Source organism: Octodon degus, unplaced genomic scaffold (assembly GCF_000260255.1).
Source record: "Octodon degus isolate 3935 unplaced genomic scaffold, OctDeg1.0 scaffold00292, whole genome shotgun sequence".
In the NCBI taxonomy this organism is placed as follows: domain Eukaryota; kingdom Metazoa; phylum Chordata; class Mammalia; order Rodentia; family Octodontidae; genus Octodon; species Octodon degus.
The window spans coordinates 1,430,165-1,449,232 of record NW_004524868.1 but is presented as its reverse complement, the minus strand read 5'-3'; the positions used below and the strand labels follow the sequence as shown (position 1 = coordinate 1,449,232).

At 37.0% G+C, this 19,068-nt stretch overlaps 1 pseudogene; it reads left to right on the top strand.

The window, feature by feature from the left end:
• The first annotated feature begins 3,839 nt into the window (after positions 1–3,839).
• The window catches only part of LOC101587301, a 31,150-nt pseudogene continuing 15,921 nt past the window's right edge, over positions 3,840–19,068 (top strand).

Sequence of the window (19,068 nt, the reverse complement as noted above, 5' to 3'; positions counted from 1 at the left end):
TGCCATCTTTGTAATGAAAAGTTTTGTTTGTTAACTTTTCAAATGACTCTGCTTATTTTTTTCCTCTTTTTTACATAGGGTCTTACAATGCAATTGAGATTAGCTTTGAGCTCACTTTGTAGCCCAGGCTGTCGTCAAACTTGTAAGGACCCTCCTTAATCTCTGATGTGCTGGGACTACGAGCATGTGCACCTGGCTGTGTGTGATTATTTGTAATCCTTTCTTGTGTGTGTAATCTCTTAACTTTAGGCTTATTTTATTTTATTTTTTTATGTATTAGGTGCATGGTTTCATTACACAGCTTGGATTTGTTTTTATTTATTTATTTTTTATTCTTTTGTATTTTAGGGATGGGCTTAAAGGGTGTTCAGGGTCTCACTACTAGATTGTATTCATAGTGACCCGCCTGTTTACAGCTTCCCAAGAACTGAGATTAAGGGATACAAGACCATGCCCAGTCTCTGTTTTTATTTTAGTTTCTATTTTATATTTATGCACTTATTCATTTTCTTGCAGCTCTGATTTGTAGTGATTCTGCTGTTTTCAGCCTCCCCAGTGCTGGGATTACAGCCATGGGCCACTATGCCCAGTCTCATTCTTTGAAAGTAGCAGTTAGTGTTTAAAATTTTCACTTTGACTAACTCTAAATGCTAATATCTGTAATCTGAGCAACTACACTGAAGACAGAAATGTGTAATGCAAAAAGCACAGTTGGGTACCTCTCTTTTTGTTTTTACAAATATGTACTATTTCCAATGTCTTATCAAGTGTGATTATATACTTTGTAAAATAATTTAAAAATATTAAAAAGGAGAAGAAAAATTATTAAGGTTTATAGAAAGCAAGAATCAATGTTGGATTATTTATCCAAGTCTTCTATGGCTATATCTGGTAATCTGAACAAAAGTTTTGAGGATAAAATGCATAAACACCAGCCATTGTTAATTTCCTATTCTTGTTTTGAAAATATATATCGTATACATTGTTGCATGTTACTGTATTTTTCCTTGCTTTTGCTATGTGTTTATGCTTTTGTTTTTGTTTATACTATTAAAAAAATAAAATCAAACCAAAATCTTTAATCACTATAAAACAAGAATGGCTGTATTTATACCACATGTAGTCAACTTTTGAGAAAAAATGTTTCTAGGGACAGAGAGGCTGTATGGATTTGAGAGGATTAATTCACCAAGGAGGCATAGCAGCACATAACATGTGTCACTAAGTAAAGGAGTCATAAAATAAATGGTACAATAACTGTCCTAACTGAAAGAGATACGGACAAATCTACAATAAAAAATAAAAAATAACAACCATTGTTGCACTATTGTCATTTTATTTTAGAAAATGACCCATGTGGAGCTCAAAAAAATGTGTCCTCAGCTGTGATTTGGTGGAACACTGTATATGTCCACTAAGTCCATTTGTTCCAAGCTCTGGCTCAGTTCTGCTACTTCTTTGTTAATTTTTTGTCTGGTTGACCTATCTTTTTGGGATAGGGGGGTGTTAAGGTCTCTTGTTAAGATTGTGGTATTGGATATTAGATTTTTCTTATCCATTAAGATTTGAAATTCTGTATTATTTTCAAGTTGCAACAATATTTTAATTTTTTTTTGTGGAACCAGGGATAGAACTCAGGCCCTTGCACTTGCCAGGGAAGTGCTTATTCTACTGAGTCATCAACAATATTTTCATTGTCTTAAAAAACTGAAGATGTTTTATGTACATATACATGTTTTCCACAATGTATGCCATTACTATGTTCTGCAAAATGAAAATCAAAGTTTAGAAAAGTGAAACAAGAAATTTTGTAAAAGCAGAACATGCATCAAAGTCCATGATTCAACCAAAATGTTATGTTAGGCATTTTCCTCCAACACACACAATTAGGGGAGAGGCTAGCTGGCATATCACCCTGCTAGGGTACTCATAGTGACTGACTTGACCTCCAGCATTGCTTGGAGGAAAGACAGCAATAGCAGCCATCCATACATGTAAAGATACCAAATCTAGAAATGTAACACAAAACAATAAGAAAATGAAACACTATAGTGACAAAATAAGTAAGAAAAAGAAAGGGAAAGAATAAAGATAGTATGTAATGCACTGCCAATTAAAGATCAGTGAAACACAGCATGATAAAATAAATGAACAATAACACAGAAAGGAGGGGGAATAATAAAAGGATAACAGGTAGAAAAGAATAATAGGAATAAACCTGTAAGGAAAAGGAAACATGAGAAAGAATAGGAATTAGATAGAAAGTAATTTGAGAAAAAGTCAAAGAACAAAGTTGTGTAATAAATCAGAAAGGAAAAATGTTTTAAGAAATTAATAGAATTAGAAAAGAAAAAGAAGAAACATATATGGACCATCAGAGAGAATTTAACTAGAAGAAAAAGTAGGAGATAAGAATGAAGGATGAAACAAAAATTTTTAAGCAAAGAACCTATAGCTAAAACTAGTTCAAGATTCCTTTTCTTTAAAGAATCTGGCTTATACAGTGATGATTTATTTACTTTCTGAGTTTGTGTGAAATGTTTTAGGGACTTTACAGTCTGTGGAGTTTGTAGTCTGAACATTTGTATCAAGTGCACATTTATTCCACCTCCTCTGTCAGGTATCATCAGTGTGCAAAATGACAAAGTAGCCACACTGGCCCTAGCTGCTGGTTTGGGCTTGGGTTCTGGACTGTTCAATGTGAGTTTTCAGCCTCTAAAATTCATTGATGCATGGTCAGTCATTGCTTCTGTATTTAGACCACAGACTACTATTCTCAGCAGCTGTGCGGTGGTGGTCGTGGGCTGTCCCATTCAGGTTTGCCCTCAGCTGTCTGAATCTCCAGACACTCTTCTGTGGTCTTGGTGCACAAATTAGCTACATCATGTAATCCCTGAGTAACTTTAGAAAGTTGGGCAGCGGTTTGGTTCCTACATTTGTACTAGGGAAAGAGAAGCAGGAGAAAAATTGCTAAAGAGTAAGGTGACATCCATTCTTTCAAATTTCAGTTCAGCTATACTTTGTTCTGTCCATTAAAATAATAGCTCATATTTCCAACTTTTCAAATTATTCCAAGCAAAAACATCAGCCTAATGTGAATATCCTCACTTTTTAGTGTGGGTAAAGCTTATTCATTTTAATCTCTAGTATTTGTTTAAAGTGTATTGTTTATCAACCTTATTTGATATCTTTTTATGTTATTTTCTCACATGTTAAACAAGAAAATAATAATATATTGTTCTATTAACTTTCCAGCTCCAGTGATTTCAGAACAGGAATGCAAACAATCTCTGTTCTGAGATAGGGGTAGAAACACTTAAATTCCTCAAAGTGAAAACTAATTTCAAATATTGAATACTAATAATTCCTAAGAGGAAGCCCATGCAAAGAATACATACATAGGGGTGAATAACCAACATTCTATGATTTGGTCATTGTCTATGCCATCTGACATCTCTACTGTACAGTTAAAATCTAAATAGAAATCATAGCAGGACCTCCCAGATCCAGCCTAACCAAGGCCTGGTGAGTGTGTGGGAGTTTCTGGCTCCCATGTGCCTTCAGGTTCTCTGACCAAACCCAGACACATCACGTGAGTAAGACCCTCTGCCGCGCCCACGGGACCTCTCCGGAGCGTCCTCTCCTGAAGCCCACGGACTGAATAAGAACTTGTACCCTGCTTTTGGGACCCCACAGATCGAGCCCAAGCCCAGGCCTGGTGGCTGTGCGGGAAAGCTTCTGGCTCCTGTAAGCCCTCGGTGTCTCCGGACAAATCCAGGCATGCTGCAAGAGGAAGAGTTTTGAATCCACCTTGGGACACCTCCAACCCTCTGGAGCCCATGTCCGAAGCCCACCAAGTGAGTGAGAACTTCTGCTGCACTCTCAGGACCTCCCAGGCCCAGCCCAAGCCCAGGCCCTGCTAGTGTGTGCGAGAGCTTCTGTACTCCCCTGTGACCACTGAGCCAGGGGTACAACAGAGAGGCACAACAGGTTCACTTCCAAGGGATGCAGTGGGAAGGAGCTGAGCACAACAGCTAGAATCAAAACAAGCACAACAGGATGAACTCAAACTTAATAATCTGCACCCAAATTTCAGTAAGTGCTAAGATTATAACTGAATCAAAGCTCTACACCAAATACTGGAGTTCATTGCTACATGAAGTGGCAAAGCAAAGGAGCAAAATTCAATTTCAGGGCTCAAGCCAACACAAAACAAGTGCAGAGGACAATAACTCACTTGAAATATATGAATTAATAGCGTCTGAAGTAAAGAAACAACAGCAGAAAGGTATAGAGAAACTCAGATCAGAATTTATCTCTAAATAAAAAAAGAAATTTCGGAATTACTGGCGTTGGAAGAAAAGAAACAACAGCAGAAAGGTATACAGTAACTCAGATCAGAATTAATCTCTGAAATTAAAAAAAACCCTACAAATTAACAGTGTCTGAAGTAAAGAATCAAATGATGGAACATATGAAGGAAATCAGATCAGAAATAATCACTGAAGTAAAAAAATTAATAACTGCTTAACAGGAAGACAGTGATAAAAAATAGAGGAGATTAGAAAAGCGACAAATTGGATCTAGGGAGATGGCTCAATGGAATAATCACTTACCTGGCAAGCGCAAGGGCCTGAGTTCAATCCCTGGTCCTGGAAAGAAAAAAAAAAAATGACAAATTCCTTGAATGAGAAATACAGGAAAGAAATAAATTACATGAAGCTGAGTCTAAGAGATATAGAGGAACACAAAATTTCAATCACAAGCTTGCAAAGCCATTTGAGTGAAAGTGAGGATAGAGTTTCAGATCTTGAAGACGCTATAGGAGCTAGTGAAAAGTTAAGAAAAGATCTCTGAAAAACAACTAGGATGCAGGACAAAATAATTCATCATCTGTAGGATGATGCAAAGATGAAAAACTTGAGACTAATAGGCATCAATGAGAATGAAGGAGTCAATACAGATGATATAAAAAGAATATGGGCAGAAGTAATAGCAGACAATTTCCCAAATATGCAGAAGCAATCTGACATTCAGCTAACCAAAGCATACCCAATGCCAACTCACTGCCACCGTATTAAAAACACACTGAGACATATAATAGTCAAGATCTCAGAAATCCAGAACAAGAACAATATACTGAAAGCTGCTAGAGAAAAGAAACAGATCACATTTAAAGGAAAACCCATCAGAATAATGGCAGAATTTTCTTCACAAACCATGAAGGCAAGAAGAGCAAGGATCAGAGTACTTCAAGTCCTTAAAGAAAACAAATTCCAGCAAAAGACTATACCCATCAAAACTGTCTTTGAAGTTTGATGGAAAAGTAAAACATTTCCATGACAAAGAACAACTAAAGTATTTCATGATGAAAGAGCCAAACCTACTACTAAAAGATGTTCTAGAGACAGACAAAAATGATCAGAACTCCATGAATGAGAACAGAAGGAACCCACTAAGTATGGCAAACAAAGTGCCTGTGCTAGCTCAGTCGGTAGAGCGTGAGACTTTTAAATTAAACAGAGGAGAAAAAGGAGTACAAAACAGCAGGTATGTAACATGTCGATCAAAAAGCAAAACATCTCAATTATAACCTTCAATGTAAATGAACTCAATTCACCAAATAAACAAAATAGACTGACACAGTGGATTAGGAAACACAATCGAACAATATATTGTACACAAGAGACACACTTAATTTAAAATAAATTCATAGGTGAAAGTCAAAGGATGGAAAAAAATTATTACATGTCCCAGAATCTGAGAAAAAAGCAGGGGTAGCAATCCTGTTCTCAAACAGTCTCAACGTCAAACCAAGAATGATCGAATGAAATAAAGATGACCACTACATACTGGTTAGGGGAAAACTTCAAGAGGAAGAAGTAAAACTCTTAAATATTTACACATCAAACACAGGAGCACTGAACTATATAAAATAAATCTCAATGGAAATGAAAATTCTAATATCCAAAACCACAATCTTAACAGGAGACCTTAACATCCCCTAATCCCCAAAAGATAGGTCAATCAGACAAAAAATTAGCAAAGAAATAGCAGAACTGAACCAAAAATTGGAATAAATGGACTTGGTGGACATATAGAGAGTGTTCCACGCAAACACAGCTGAATACACAATTTTTTCAGATGCACATGGATCATTTTCTAAAATAGACTACATACTGGTCCGTAGATCATGCTTAAGTATATGTTAGAAAACAGAAATTATCCCATACATATTATCTGACCACAGTGCAATGAAACTGGAGGTAAATGAGAGAGGAAAACAGAAAAATCCCATAAATACATGGAAATTGAACAGCACCCTATTCAGCAACCAAAGGGTCACAGATGAAATTAAACAACAAATTCAACAATATCTACAATTCAAAGAAAATTCAGGCACAACTTATTGGAACTTATGGGATGTGATGAAAGCAATTCTCAGAGGGAAATTCACAGCTGTGAACTCACACATTAGGAAAACAGAAGGGGAACAAATGAACACCCTAATGCTATACCTCCAACATCTAAAAAGGAAGAAAAAAAAACAAAAACCAGGGTCCAAAGACAGGAAGAAGTCATAAAGATTAGAGTAGAAATTAAATCAATTGAGATGAAAATGCTTCAAAGAATTAATGAATCAAAAAGCTGTCCTTTGAAAGATTTAATAAAATTGATAGGCCCCTAGCTAGCCTCATCAAAAAGGGGAACAAAAAAATTCAAATACAAGCAATAAGGAATGAAAAGGGTGTAACTACCACAGACTGGTCCATACTACGGACCAGTATGTAGTCTATTCAAGATTGTCAATAGCTACTTTGTGAACCTTTATTCTCACACAAGAAAAAACAGAGAAGAAATGAGTCCTAGAAAGATACAAATTACCAAACCTGAATCAAGAAGATAAAACAACTCTCAATAACCCAATAACAGCCAATGAAATACAAAATGTAATAAAAAGCCTCCTGACAAAGCAATGTCCAGTCCCTAATGGATTCACAGCTGAATTCTACGAGAAATATATGGATTATATAATTCCAATACTCCTCAAATTATTCAATGAAATAGAAAAGAAAGCATCCCTTCCAAAATCATTCCTCTAGGCAAGAATTATACTGATACCAAAACCCGGGAAAGATGCAATTAGAACAGAGAACTAGAGGCCATTTTCCTTCATGAACATATATGCAAAAATTCTCAGTAAAATCCTAGCAAATAGAAAACCACTACATACTGGTTAGGAGAAATCATGAAGATGATTATACACCATGATCAGGTAGAATTCATCTCAGGGATGCAAGGATGGTTAAATATATGAATATATATAAATATAACATATTATGTCAATAAAACCAAATCTAAAAACCACATAATCATCCCAATTGATGAAGAAAATGCTTTTTGACAATGTCCAGCACTGATTCACGTTCAAAGTCCTAGGGAAAATTGGAATAGAAGGCTTTGTACTTCAATTTGACAAAAGCCATCTATGAGAACTCAATGGCTAACATAATTCTAAATGGGGACAAACTGAAATCTTTTCCTCTCAGATCTGGTGCTAGACAAGGGTGTCCTCTCTCACCCCTCCTATTCAATATAGTTCTGGAATCATTAGCTAGAGCCATTAAACAAGAGAGAGAGAAATGAAAGGAAAAAGCATAGGTAAAGAAGACGGTAAGTTATTAGCTGCAGGTGACATGATACTTTACTTTGAAGACAAAAAATAAAAAATAAAAAAACAAACTCCACCAAGAAGTGAGTAGAATTGATAAACAAATTCAGTAGTATAGCAGGATACAAGTGAATACCCAAAAGTCAATAGCATTCCTCTACACAGATAACAAATACACTAAGAGTGAAATTAGAGAAACAGTACCTTTTATAATAGCAACGTGGAAAATGAAATGCCTTGAAATTCATCTAACTAAAGAATCCAAAGATCTTTTCAAGGAAAATTACAGTACTCTTAAAAAAAGAGTTCATAGAGGATTTTAGAAAATGGAACAATATTCCGTACTCTTGGATAGGAAGAACTGATGAAAATGGCCATATTCCCATAATTACTGCACAGACTTAATGCAGTCCCTATCAAGCTACCAACAGCATACCTCCCAGTCCTAGAAAAAAATGTTCCTTAAATTTATTTAGAACCAGAAGAGACCTGGAATAGCAAAGGCAATCCTGGGCAATGAAGACAAGGCAGAAGGCATTATATTTCCTGACTTGAAATTATACAACAAAGCTACTGTGATAAAATAAGGTTGGTACTTGCAACAAAACAGAGCTGAAGATTGATGGAATAGATTAGAAGATGCAGAGGCCTCTATGAACACACTCAGTAACTGATCATTGGTAAAGGGGAGAAACATGATTACTGGCAGATAGATAGCCTTTCTTACAAATCGTGCTGGAAAAACTGGCTCTCTAACTTGTCAAAAACTAAAACTTAAACGAAGTCCATCACCATACACTAAGATAAGGTCAAAGTAGATTAAGATCTAAACATTAAAAAAGAAATACTACACATCCTGGAAGAGAAAGTAGGAGGAACTTTTTTAAGACAGAGGTGTAGGCAATGAGTTCATGAACAAAAATCAAATTGCATAGGTAAAACTTGAATGCATTGAGAACTGGGACCTCCTCTTATTGAGAATTCTATGCACAAACCAACAAAGTGAAAAGACAGCCCACAAATTTGGAAAAAAATCTTCACTAATAAGCACTCAGACAAAGGTCTGCTCTGTAGAATTTATAAAGTAGTAAAAATCATGAGGGCCCGAAAATTTAAAGACCAAATCCAGATATGAGCAACCAAGTGAACACACACATCTCAGAGGATGAAATTAAAGAAGCAAATAAACATATGAAAAAATGTTCAACATCACTAGCCATCTGTGAAATGAAAATTAAAACAACACTGAGATAACATCTCACCTCACAAAGATTGGTTATAATAAAGAAGTCAACCAAAAACAAATTTTGGACGGGTTGTGGGGAAGAAGAAGTCCTTCTCCGCTGCTCTTGGGAATGTAGAGTGGTGCAAACATTATGGAAATCAGTGTGGAGACTCCTTATAAAACTAGGAATGGAAATCCCATTCAAGCCAGCTATCTCTGTACTCAGAATTTTCCTGTAGGAACTGAAAACATCAGTAGATTGTCCTTGTGCTGAATTTCTGGGTTCTTGACTATTATATGTCTCGGTGTGTTTTTCATTGGGTTGAGGTTACTTGGCATTCTGTATAATTCCTTTACCTGAATATCAGTTTGTTTCATCATATTTAGGAAGTTCTCTGCTATTACTTCTGCCCATAATTTTAATGTCATTTGTGTTGACTCCTTCTTTCTCATTGATGCCTATTAGTCTCACATTGTTCATCTTTGCATCATCTTGCAGGTGATGGATTATTTTTTCCTGCATCCTCGTTGTTTTTAAGAGATCCTTTCTTACCTTTTCACTAGCTGCACCATTGTCTTCAAGATCTGAAACTCTGTCTTCTCCTTCACTTAATCGGTTTTGCAAGCTTGTGATTGATATTTTAATTTCCTCTCTATCTCTTTGACTCTGCTTTCTTTCCTGTATTGCTCATTCAAGGAATCCGTCATTTTTCCAATCTCCTCTATTTTGTTTTATCAATGCCTTCTTTAGTAGCAGTTATAAATTCTTTTACTGCAGTGTTTTTCTCAGATTGGGTTTCCTCCCTATGTTCCTCTAGTTGTTTCTTTACTTTTATGAGTTCTGAGAATTCTTTTTTATTTCAGAAAATAATTGCGCTCTGAGTCCCTGTATAATTTTCTGCTGTAGCTTATTTACTGTCAACGCTGTAATTCATGCATTTGAGCTGTGCTAGTGTCCTCTGCACTTGTTCTGGGCATTGTGTTTCTTCCATATGTTTCTGCATTTGATTCTTTACTGCAGATGTTATTAATTCAAGGATTTATTTTTTTGATTTCCACTCTGAGTTCCTCTATAACTTTTTACAGCTGTTTATTTCAGAAGCCGTTGATTCATTGCTTTCAGCTGTGTGATTCCCAATTTGTTCTGTGTTAGTGTCCTCTGCACTTGTTATGGGTACGCTTGGGTTCTGAGATTGCATTTTGCTCCTTCTCATTGTCATTTTGTGTAGCATTGTTTTCTGACCTTTGTTGTAGATCTTTGTTGCAGTTATAACCTTAGAACTTACTGAAGTTCAGGTGCAGATCTACAAAATTTGGATTTATCCAGCTGTGCCTGGCTTGTGTCTGGCTGCTGTGCTCAGCTCCTTCCTGTTGCTGCCCTTGGGGGTGAACCTGTTGTGCCCCTCTGGCAAGATTTTCTGCTCCTGGACTAGCTGGGTTCTATCCTCTTCACTGTCTGCAGGGATTGCAGCTGCATGGTTTCACCACAGGCCTGTATGCCAGGCCTGTGCTTAGCCTGGAGGGGACAAGGTGGAGTAGGGGAGAGAGGCAGCTCTCCCACACACTTGCCGGGTCGAGGCTAGGACTGGGTCTGGGGTTTCCCAGAACGTGGCCGAAATTCCTACTTGCCTGGTGGGGTGGGGGATGTGCTGCGGAGTGGTGGGGGGCGTCCCAAGTGGGTGGGAAATGGTCTCACCCACGCTGCACCTGAGCTGGGACCAGTAGTATGTCCCGCTGGTGCAGGGTAGTGGGAAGCTCTTCCACACACTCACTGGGCCTGGGCTAGGACTGGGCTTCAGCAAGTTTTTGAAGCTAGCAGCTAATTGCTAAGATTCTCACCTGACTAACTATATATGCTGATACCTGTAATCTAAGAAACTGCACTCAATATAGAAATGTGCAATACTAGTGTCAGGCTTATGATGCCTGTCATCATGGCCTTCTAAATATGTACTGCTTGTCATATCATATCAATTACTGCTCCACTGTCTCTCAAGTAAATGTTTCTTTAAAAAATGGGTAATAAATTAAAAGAAGATACAAGAAAAAATGTTATGGGATGGTTTTGGTAGAATGTTATATATGGTTAGATTTCCAAATGTCTGTGGAAATATATGTAATTGTTTATTTCTATTTTTTAATTTTTTTCATTTTTTTCTTCATATATATAGGGATTTAAAGGTTAACATATCAATACTTGATGGAAAACACCTGTTCTATGTTATGTCTAAGATGTTTGATATTCAAACAGATAGTGAGGTTAAGCTCAACTGTTTATGTTATATGGCAATAATATCATTAATCTTCTCTTCTGGAGGGTTAACAACTTAAGTTTGCAGATCGAAAATTAGAGGAAAAAATGAGCTGGAAGGACAGCCAGCATTTTGGCCCTTGCATTTCAAGGTCAGTGAGGACTCAGGACATAAGAGAACCTGTACCGTAACATCCTGGAGCTCAGTGATGTCACAAATTTTCTAATCAAGGAGATCATGTGGCCACTGAGGAAAGTGATCAGTTATGTAGAATGTGCCCAAGGAGAGTCACCTAGAGAGAAAACATTCTCAAAGGCTTTCACAGAGAGCAAACTGTTCAAGCAATGGCTGTGACTCATCTACATTGCTGACACTGACAAAAGATCTAGAGTGAAGTACAGGGTTTCAGAGTAAATCCTGAGTGGATTTGACTGACCTTGGCGGGTACAAAAGTTATTTTTCTTGTTATATAGGTCTTGCTGTATCTTAGTCTTAACCATCCAGCAGAAATGTATAAAAATGAGGTATAAAAAATAAAGCCATATGAAGTTGCTGAGCTTTAAAAGGCTCAAATCAAAAATCTGAAACCCTGTACTTCACTCTAGATCTTTTGTCAGTGTCAGCGATGTAGATGAGTCACAGCCATTGCTTGAACAATTTGTTTTCTGTGAAAGCCTTTGAGAATGTTTTCTCTCTAGGTGACTCTCCTTGGGCACATTCTACATAACTGATCACTTTCCTCTGTGGCCTCATGATCTCCTTGATTAGAAAATTTGTGACATCACTGAGTTCCAGGATGTTACACTACAGGTTCTCTTATGTCCTGAGTCCTCACTGACCTTAAACAACTTCTAACATTGCCATTCCTAAGCATAACCCAATAATATTAATGACTAATGGATTATGTTGGATTATTTTGATGAGTTCACGCACCTGTAATACTTAAATAGCAAGGAAATACCCATTTCTGACCAAACTAAAGTAGAAAGGGGGATAAAAATGGACAATTTTTTATCTGTATATACAAATAAGTTAGGAGAGATATACAGCTATGCTCTCTTCATTCAATGAGAAGAAAAATTTGTACTAACAGTGTTTGAACAGGATATCATGTCTGCACCTTGTTCTATGAATAATAACCATGAAGACAACAATATACAATGTATAAATTATTGAAACTGTTCTACTAACCTTTTTTGAAATTGATTGCTATTTGTTTCTGAATAAAATTAATAAAAAACAAAATAAAATGATGTAAAAGTTAAGAAAAACCATAACAAGAACAATAAAAACAGTAACAACATGCTCCAATCTTTTTATTTCCTATGCTCCAATTCTCTTAGCTCTTAAATCAGTGAAACTAATTTTTGGTAGTGTACATGAAATCAGCCCAGATGCTGCTTTTTTATAGCGATTATATAAGTCATTCAATGAGTTATATAATCACCAATAGTAGTACCCTGTTGAATCACTCAGTACAGGGACTTTCACAATTCCAGAGAATATTCCTACAATCTTTACCTGAAAATGCCAGAAGGCTAATTCTGAGGCATGGATGTATAAGCTTCCAGTTGGGACTAGTCACTAGGTAATTTTCAATTTTATTTCATTTCTTGTTTTCTGATTCTACTAATCCTTTTGCTATTTTTTAGTAGGAATCAGATCCTCCTTGCTGTTCTGGATCAGTGATTCTATAAATGACCCAGCTGGTTCTGCAGCCTGAAAACAGAATTTTGTCAGTTTCTCAATTGACGATATTTCACAAGAGAAGAAAACCTTTTTCATTCTCTGCATAAAAGTAACCGCTGACTTCATTGTCTCTCCTCAGACATCCCCCAGATCCACCTGAAAGATGGAAATAATCGATGTTTTGGAAGAGTTGAGATTCTTTACCAGGGCACCTGGGGCACCATTTGTAACAACAATGGGAATGTAGCAGGTGTGGTATGCAGACAGCTTGAGTGTGGACTGAGCATTTATCATACCTTTGGCTATTATTTTGGATTCGGATCAGGGCCCATTTGGCTTGGTGGCCTGAATTGCACTGGAAATGAGTCCCATGTATGGAAGTGCCCTTCCTGGGGATGGGGCCCACATAACTGCAGTCATGGAATGGATGCAGTAGTCAGCTGCACAGGTATAGTCAGTGAATTTAATACTGCCTGGGTTAATAGAAAATTCAGAGAATTTTGATGTGATCTCTGGGATATAGAAAGTGGGCAGGTACTAGAAAACTATGAGGTATATCCATAGACTGCTTATAGCAGCTGATTTTGACAGACTTCACTTAGGTTTAGGAGTTTAATCAGTAACTTTATCTTTCCTGTGGTTTTTCCTAAAAGTGTAATATATTATTCTACGATGCCAACTAAAATCCAGCTTTCATAATTTGGTTATAAAACATTTCAAGTCCACACACAATCACACACACACACACACACACACACACACACACACTTTCAAACTTTGTGGAAGGAACCAAAAAGTGAAACTGTGTTTACCTTGTTGTTTCTGTATGTATACCATGGGGTATTATTTTGCACAACTGGTACACAGGCACAGGGGACATTATTAAACAAATCCCTGAGGAATTTATGTAAAGTTCTAAGTCAGACAAATATTTAGACACAAATATTCAGACACAAATATTTAGAGTTCCTTGACTCACAGAGCTGTGGATAAAATATTCCTCATTGGAAGCACTTCCATCATTGCTAGAAAAGATTCCCTACATTTTAACTCTTCTCAAGTATAGGACACTGGTGCTTAACCTATGGCATACATGTTATTTGTTTTTTTTTTATTTAAAAGACACTTATGCATGTATTGTGGTTTACAAACAAATACCCCAGTGTTCAGGTTTAATTGCAGTGTTATCACTTTGTGATAAATTAATTGGTTTGGATTGCCTTCTAGGCACCCGTCTTTAAAATGTTCACCATCATTACTATAATAGGTTTAGTCTCATCTCATTGGTTGGTGAAGAGTACAACTGTGAAATTGAGAACTGTGCTTAGTGATCATTTCTTTTTCGAATACCTTTTCAATTTTATCAATGGAAATCATTCAAAACATCCCTGCGATGGTTCTATATTGAACTGCAAGTCTGTGTCTCAGACCCTAAAACCATCACAATAGTTCATTTTCTCAGAAGTTAGCATATAGGCAGTTCTATATGATCTTAGTTAAAAGATTCCACAACTTTCTTGGGTGATAGAAATTTGCCAGGTCCAGTGACAAAATGTGGAGGAACTAGTGACACAGAAGGCATATTTGAGTATCTAAGCCAGAAGCTCTGACTCAGGGATACAGGACTGGTGGCTTCGAGAGGTGGTGTGAGAGTGAACTCTAATGTGCAGAAGGACTTGGGTGTAGCCAGATCATTCAAGGAGGAGATATGATAACATCGCCAGGCATGGTCCACACTCAGCTTTCTTCTCTGACTGTGCATGGGAATATGATCAATACTGTATGTGTTGTTGCCCCCAAATGATCTCTAAGCCTGGTTTTAATAACACCACCGTATGATTTCTCTTCCCTATGTTTACAAGGCCCTAAAGATTAGATACTTGTATTTAGGATTTTGTATCTGCATTCTAAGTTGTCAGGTAAGGTGCATTATCATCATTGCAGTCCAGTGACGATATGTTGTCAAATAACCTTATATAAGCACTTTGGGATTTTCAGATTTTGATTTACTACATTAACCTAAAAGAGAAATGGAGACATGTCTAATTAGAATCAAATAACTTTCAGAAGATAAATTACTATTTTTCATGACACTTTAGAAATAAAAAGGTAGTGAATGTGTTTTTCTCTGAGAACAAAATGCCTTCTGAACACCTTCACTACATATACTTGTCATGGATGCGCACATGCCTATAGACAGATGCCTCCCTAGGGCTCTGAGCCTACTGGTAAAATCAGTTTCTGATCCTCTTTATAGAAAAATGGCTCACTGATTCTTTAAGTTCTACTAAAGAGTGACAAAATATATCCTTAAAAACAAAGTAAGAAAATTTCTCGTACCTCCTAATTACTACACTATAGCTCCCAAACTTGCCCCTGTGTTTAGTAATGGAAATATTAGACCCCGTTATGTTAATCACAACAAACCTGATGCTTTGTCTAACACTGTATCATGAGCCTCTTTCTCATGTCTAAACAGGAAGTAAATGTAAATTAAACAGTTTAATAGTCATTGAAATTGTTCTCATTTGTTAAATATTAATTCATTAGGGAACAATAACAGGATCTGAAATTTTCTATTGATAAGATAGTGAATAATGAAGTCTAATCTATCCCATTTGAGGTCACACTCAGTGGACAGATATTACAAAACAAGGAAGATTGCACATAGTTATAGACAGAAATGAATATTCTTTTAATATAAAATAGAATAAGTTCTTCTAAAATCATATATAAATTTACTTTTGAATATAAATGATTAGGTGAAAGACAGTCTGATCAAACTATGAAAATTCCTCCTGAATTTGTTTCCAAATGCTATCTGATGTAAAGTGCTTTCTAAGACCAGTTTATAAAACTTCTTCCATTGGCCCAATTTTGGGAAAGGGTAGTCTTTCACACCATCACTTCTAGCATGTCTTTAAAGAATCTAAGTCTGCATCATAGATATGTAGTGAATTTGTTTTCCCTTGTGTAGGATTTCTGAGACTAGCTGGACAAGATGGACCCTGCTCAGGGCGAGTGGAAGTGAACCCTGGAGGAAGGTGGACTCAAGTGTCTGATGTGAACTTCACGCTTTCTACTGCCCAAGTCATCTGTGCAGAGCTGGGGTGTGGCAAGTTTGTGTCTGTGCAGGGGAACGTATCCAGAAGTGCCAGTGAGCAGGTCTGGGATGAAGAGTTTCAATGTGGGGGGCAGGAACCTGAGCTCTGGTTCTGCCCCAGAGTGCCCTGTGCTGGAGGCAGCTGCCAGAATGGGGGGGCTGTAGAGGTTGCCTGTTCAAGTGAGACTCACAAGGATTTTCACCTTCCTGCTGCTTCTCCTTTCTTGCTCTTCTTGTGTTTCTTTTTGTTTGTCTTTTTCCCCCACTCTTTTTTGATACAAGATCTCACTAAGTAGTTCAGGCTGCTCTGGAACACATGACTGGAGACTCCAGCTTCAGCCTCTCAAGAATGAGATGCAGTCATGTACCAATAATCCCAGCTTGTCCACCTTTAATTATCCTTCTGCTCATTTTCTCATGAAGAAAACATATGATAATGATAAAGCAGTTTCTTAGTTCAAAATTTTTGTTCTAATGTCTTCATAAGAGGGACATGATCTATTTATTCTCAAAAATAGTTTAGGAAGAGATGATACTTTATTTTCCTCAGAGATAAAAGTACTAATTTTTGAAATAATAACAACTCAGATGAAGAAATCGAAGGAGATTATATTTGTGTTTAGTCTGAATCAGCAGTTTTGCATGATTCTTGGGCGAGCCTGACCAGTGTTTACATCATGTGACATCTCTTCTGTGAGACTGTCCAGTCTGCTCAAAGGGAAACATATCTTTATTCAAGCACATAGATACAGACGCTGAAACCTACATTTTAAGTGAAAGATTCTTGAATGATCCCTGCATTGTTTTACAATTGTTTCTTCTTACTCACAATGAATTATCAATAAGATCAATTCTGATTTTTTTCTCAATTCTTGGCTGCCCCTTGAAACTTCTGATGAGCTCATCCCAGTTGATTAAAGCAATAATATAATTTCATGGGTTCTAATTCTTCTATTGTAACAGTGGAGTTTAGTTCATGAAAAAGAAATCAAACCAAGTATAAGTCCCTTCTATTGACTCTTAAAATTCAGTGAAAGACTTGTCAACCACTCAGGGTAAAAAAAACCCAGATATTCCCACCATAGTTTTCTGCTATCTCATCCAGAACTGTTTAAATGAACAGGCTTATTCTGTTGGGACATTGCTCAGTGTCAATCTGACCCTTTTCACTGGATCATATTCAATTTACTTCCATCTCATATTTTAATCCTAGTAATCTCATCATTACTGACAGAATCCAGGCCCTACAGATAATTTGGTGTAATATATTTATATCCTATCCAGAAATCTCTTTACAGAAAAAAACATAGCACTACCAGTTGATCGAGTGGATGCCAAGAAATCATAAAAATCTGATTTTCTGTATCAAATTAAGCATTAATATGATTCTCTTTCCTCAGAGAGCCCACAGCTCCACCTGGTAAATGGAGACAGTCATTGTTCTGGCAGAGTAGAGGTCCTTTACCAGAACACCTGGGGAACCATCTGTGATTATAGGTGGGACATAAATGAAGCCAAAATAGTGTGCAAGCAGCTGGGCTGTGGATCAGCTCTGGGTGTTGTATTCTCTGTTCACTTTGGAGCTGGATCAGGGCCATCTGGTTTCAAAGTCTGGAATGCACAGGGCAAGAATCCCACATATGGAATTGACCTTCCCTGGGCTGGAACCACACCTACTGCAGTCATCAGGATGATACAGGAGTCATCTGCACAGGTATGGTCAGTGTGTTGTCTACTGCCTGGGGGCACTGAAATTTTCAGGGAATTAAGTTAATGACTTCTTGGAAATAGGCAACATATAGGTCATAGAAGACAGATTTGTCAGTAAACTGCTCAATGTACCCTAGCATGATGCAATTCCTTTACTTTCCCTTATTAAACTCTCCTGCTGTTTTTCCTTCTTCTTTGATCATACTCAAGAAAGAAGCTTATTCTAAAATCATGCCAATCAAAATTAAGTTTTATCGAGGACTTGGCCTAGCCCTCAACATCCTAAAGGGAGTTATGGAAAAGTGTTAAAGAAAAAGAGACAAGCAGTATGATTTTAGGGGATCCAGGAAGGCCAGAATTCTCTAGGAATAAAGAGAAGTACTTCACACAGCTAGTACTTATTAGGTTTCCGTGGACTTGGCAGTTGCAGAAAGTGGAGAGTAGGATAGCCCAGAAAAGAAGATAGAACAAAGGCAGCATATAAGAGAACAGTTTGTTCTCTAAGGTTGACCATTTTTTTTGTCCTTGGATGTTCACTGTCCTGCAGCTGCATTCTTATTGAGCCTGTAGACTGTGAATCTAGACCACACTGTGGCCAGCATCTTAACCCTTACACATTCTGGTCTCCAACCATGTTTTACATTTTTGTTTTTCTATTTTACTTTTATCATTTATAGTCAAATCTTATTTATCTGGTTTCTTTTCTTTTTGAATTATCTCTCTTTTTTTTTTTTTTTTTTTTTTTTTTTTTTTTTTTTTTTTTTTTTTTTTTTTTTTTTTTTTTAACCAGGGATCAAACACAGGACCTGTGCTTTCCAGGAAGGTGTTCAGGATGCTGAGTTTTTTCCCCAGCCTAGTACCAAATTTTTAAAAAATCATCTTTTTTTCCTTTTATTTTAGGGAAGGGTCTACAGGGTGTTCAGGGTCTCACTACTAGATCAGACTCATAGTGATCTGCCTGTTTACAGCCTATCAAGCCCATTCTCAATCATTCTCTCAGCATGCCCCAGGGCCAGGGCTGGCACAGCAGCCCAGGAGATTGAATTCCCAGTCCCTGCGCCTGCTCGTAGGTTCTTTCATCTGTTGAGTTATTTGACCAGCCTGCTAATACCAATTTTTAAAAAAGAGAATAAAGTAGCAAAAAAATGGGAGTAATTCAGAATTTCATTAACTCAACAGAGGTTGTTATTTTGCATCTTCTTGTCATCAGTTTTGTTGGTATTTCCAGATATAAGCATGCAATGTCCTTTAAAAAATTAACAAGAAAGGAGAGAAAAATAAATTTATGAGTTAACTCTTTCTTTCAATAAGTTGGCAGAAATCAGCAGTTCAACTATCCAAGCTATCTCTGTATACATATATGCTTCCCCCCCTTTTCTTTGTTTCTTTTCTCCTTTTCTTCATCCCAGTTGTTCAT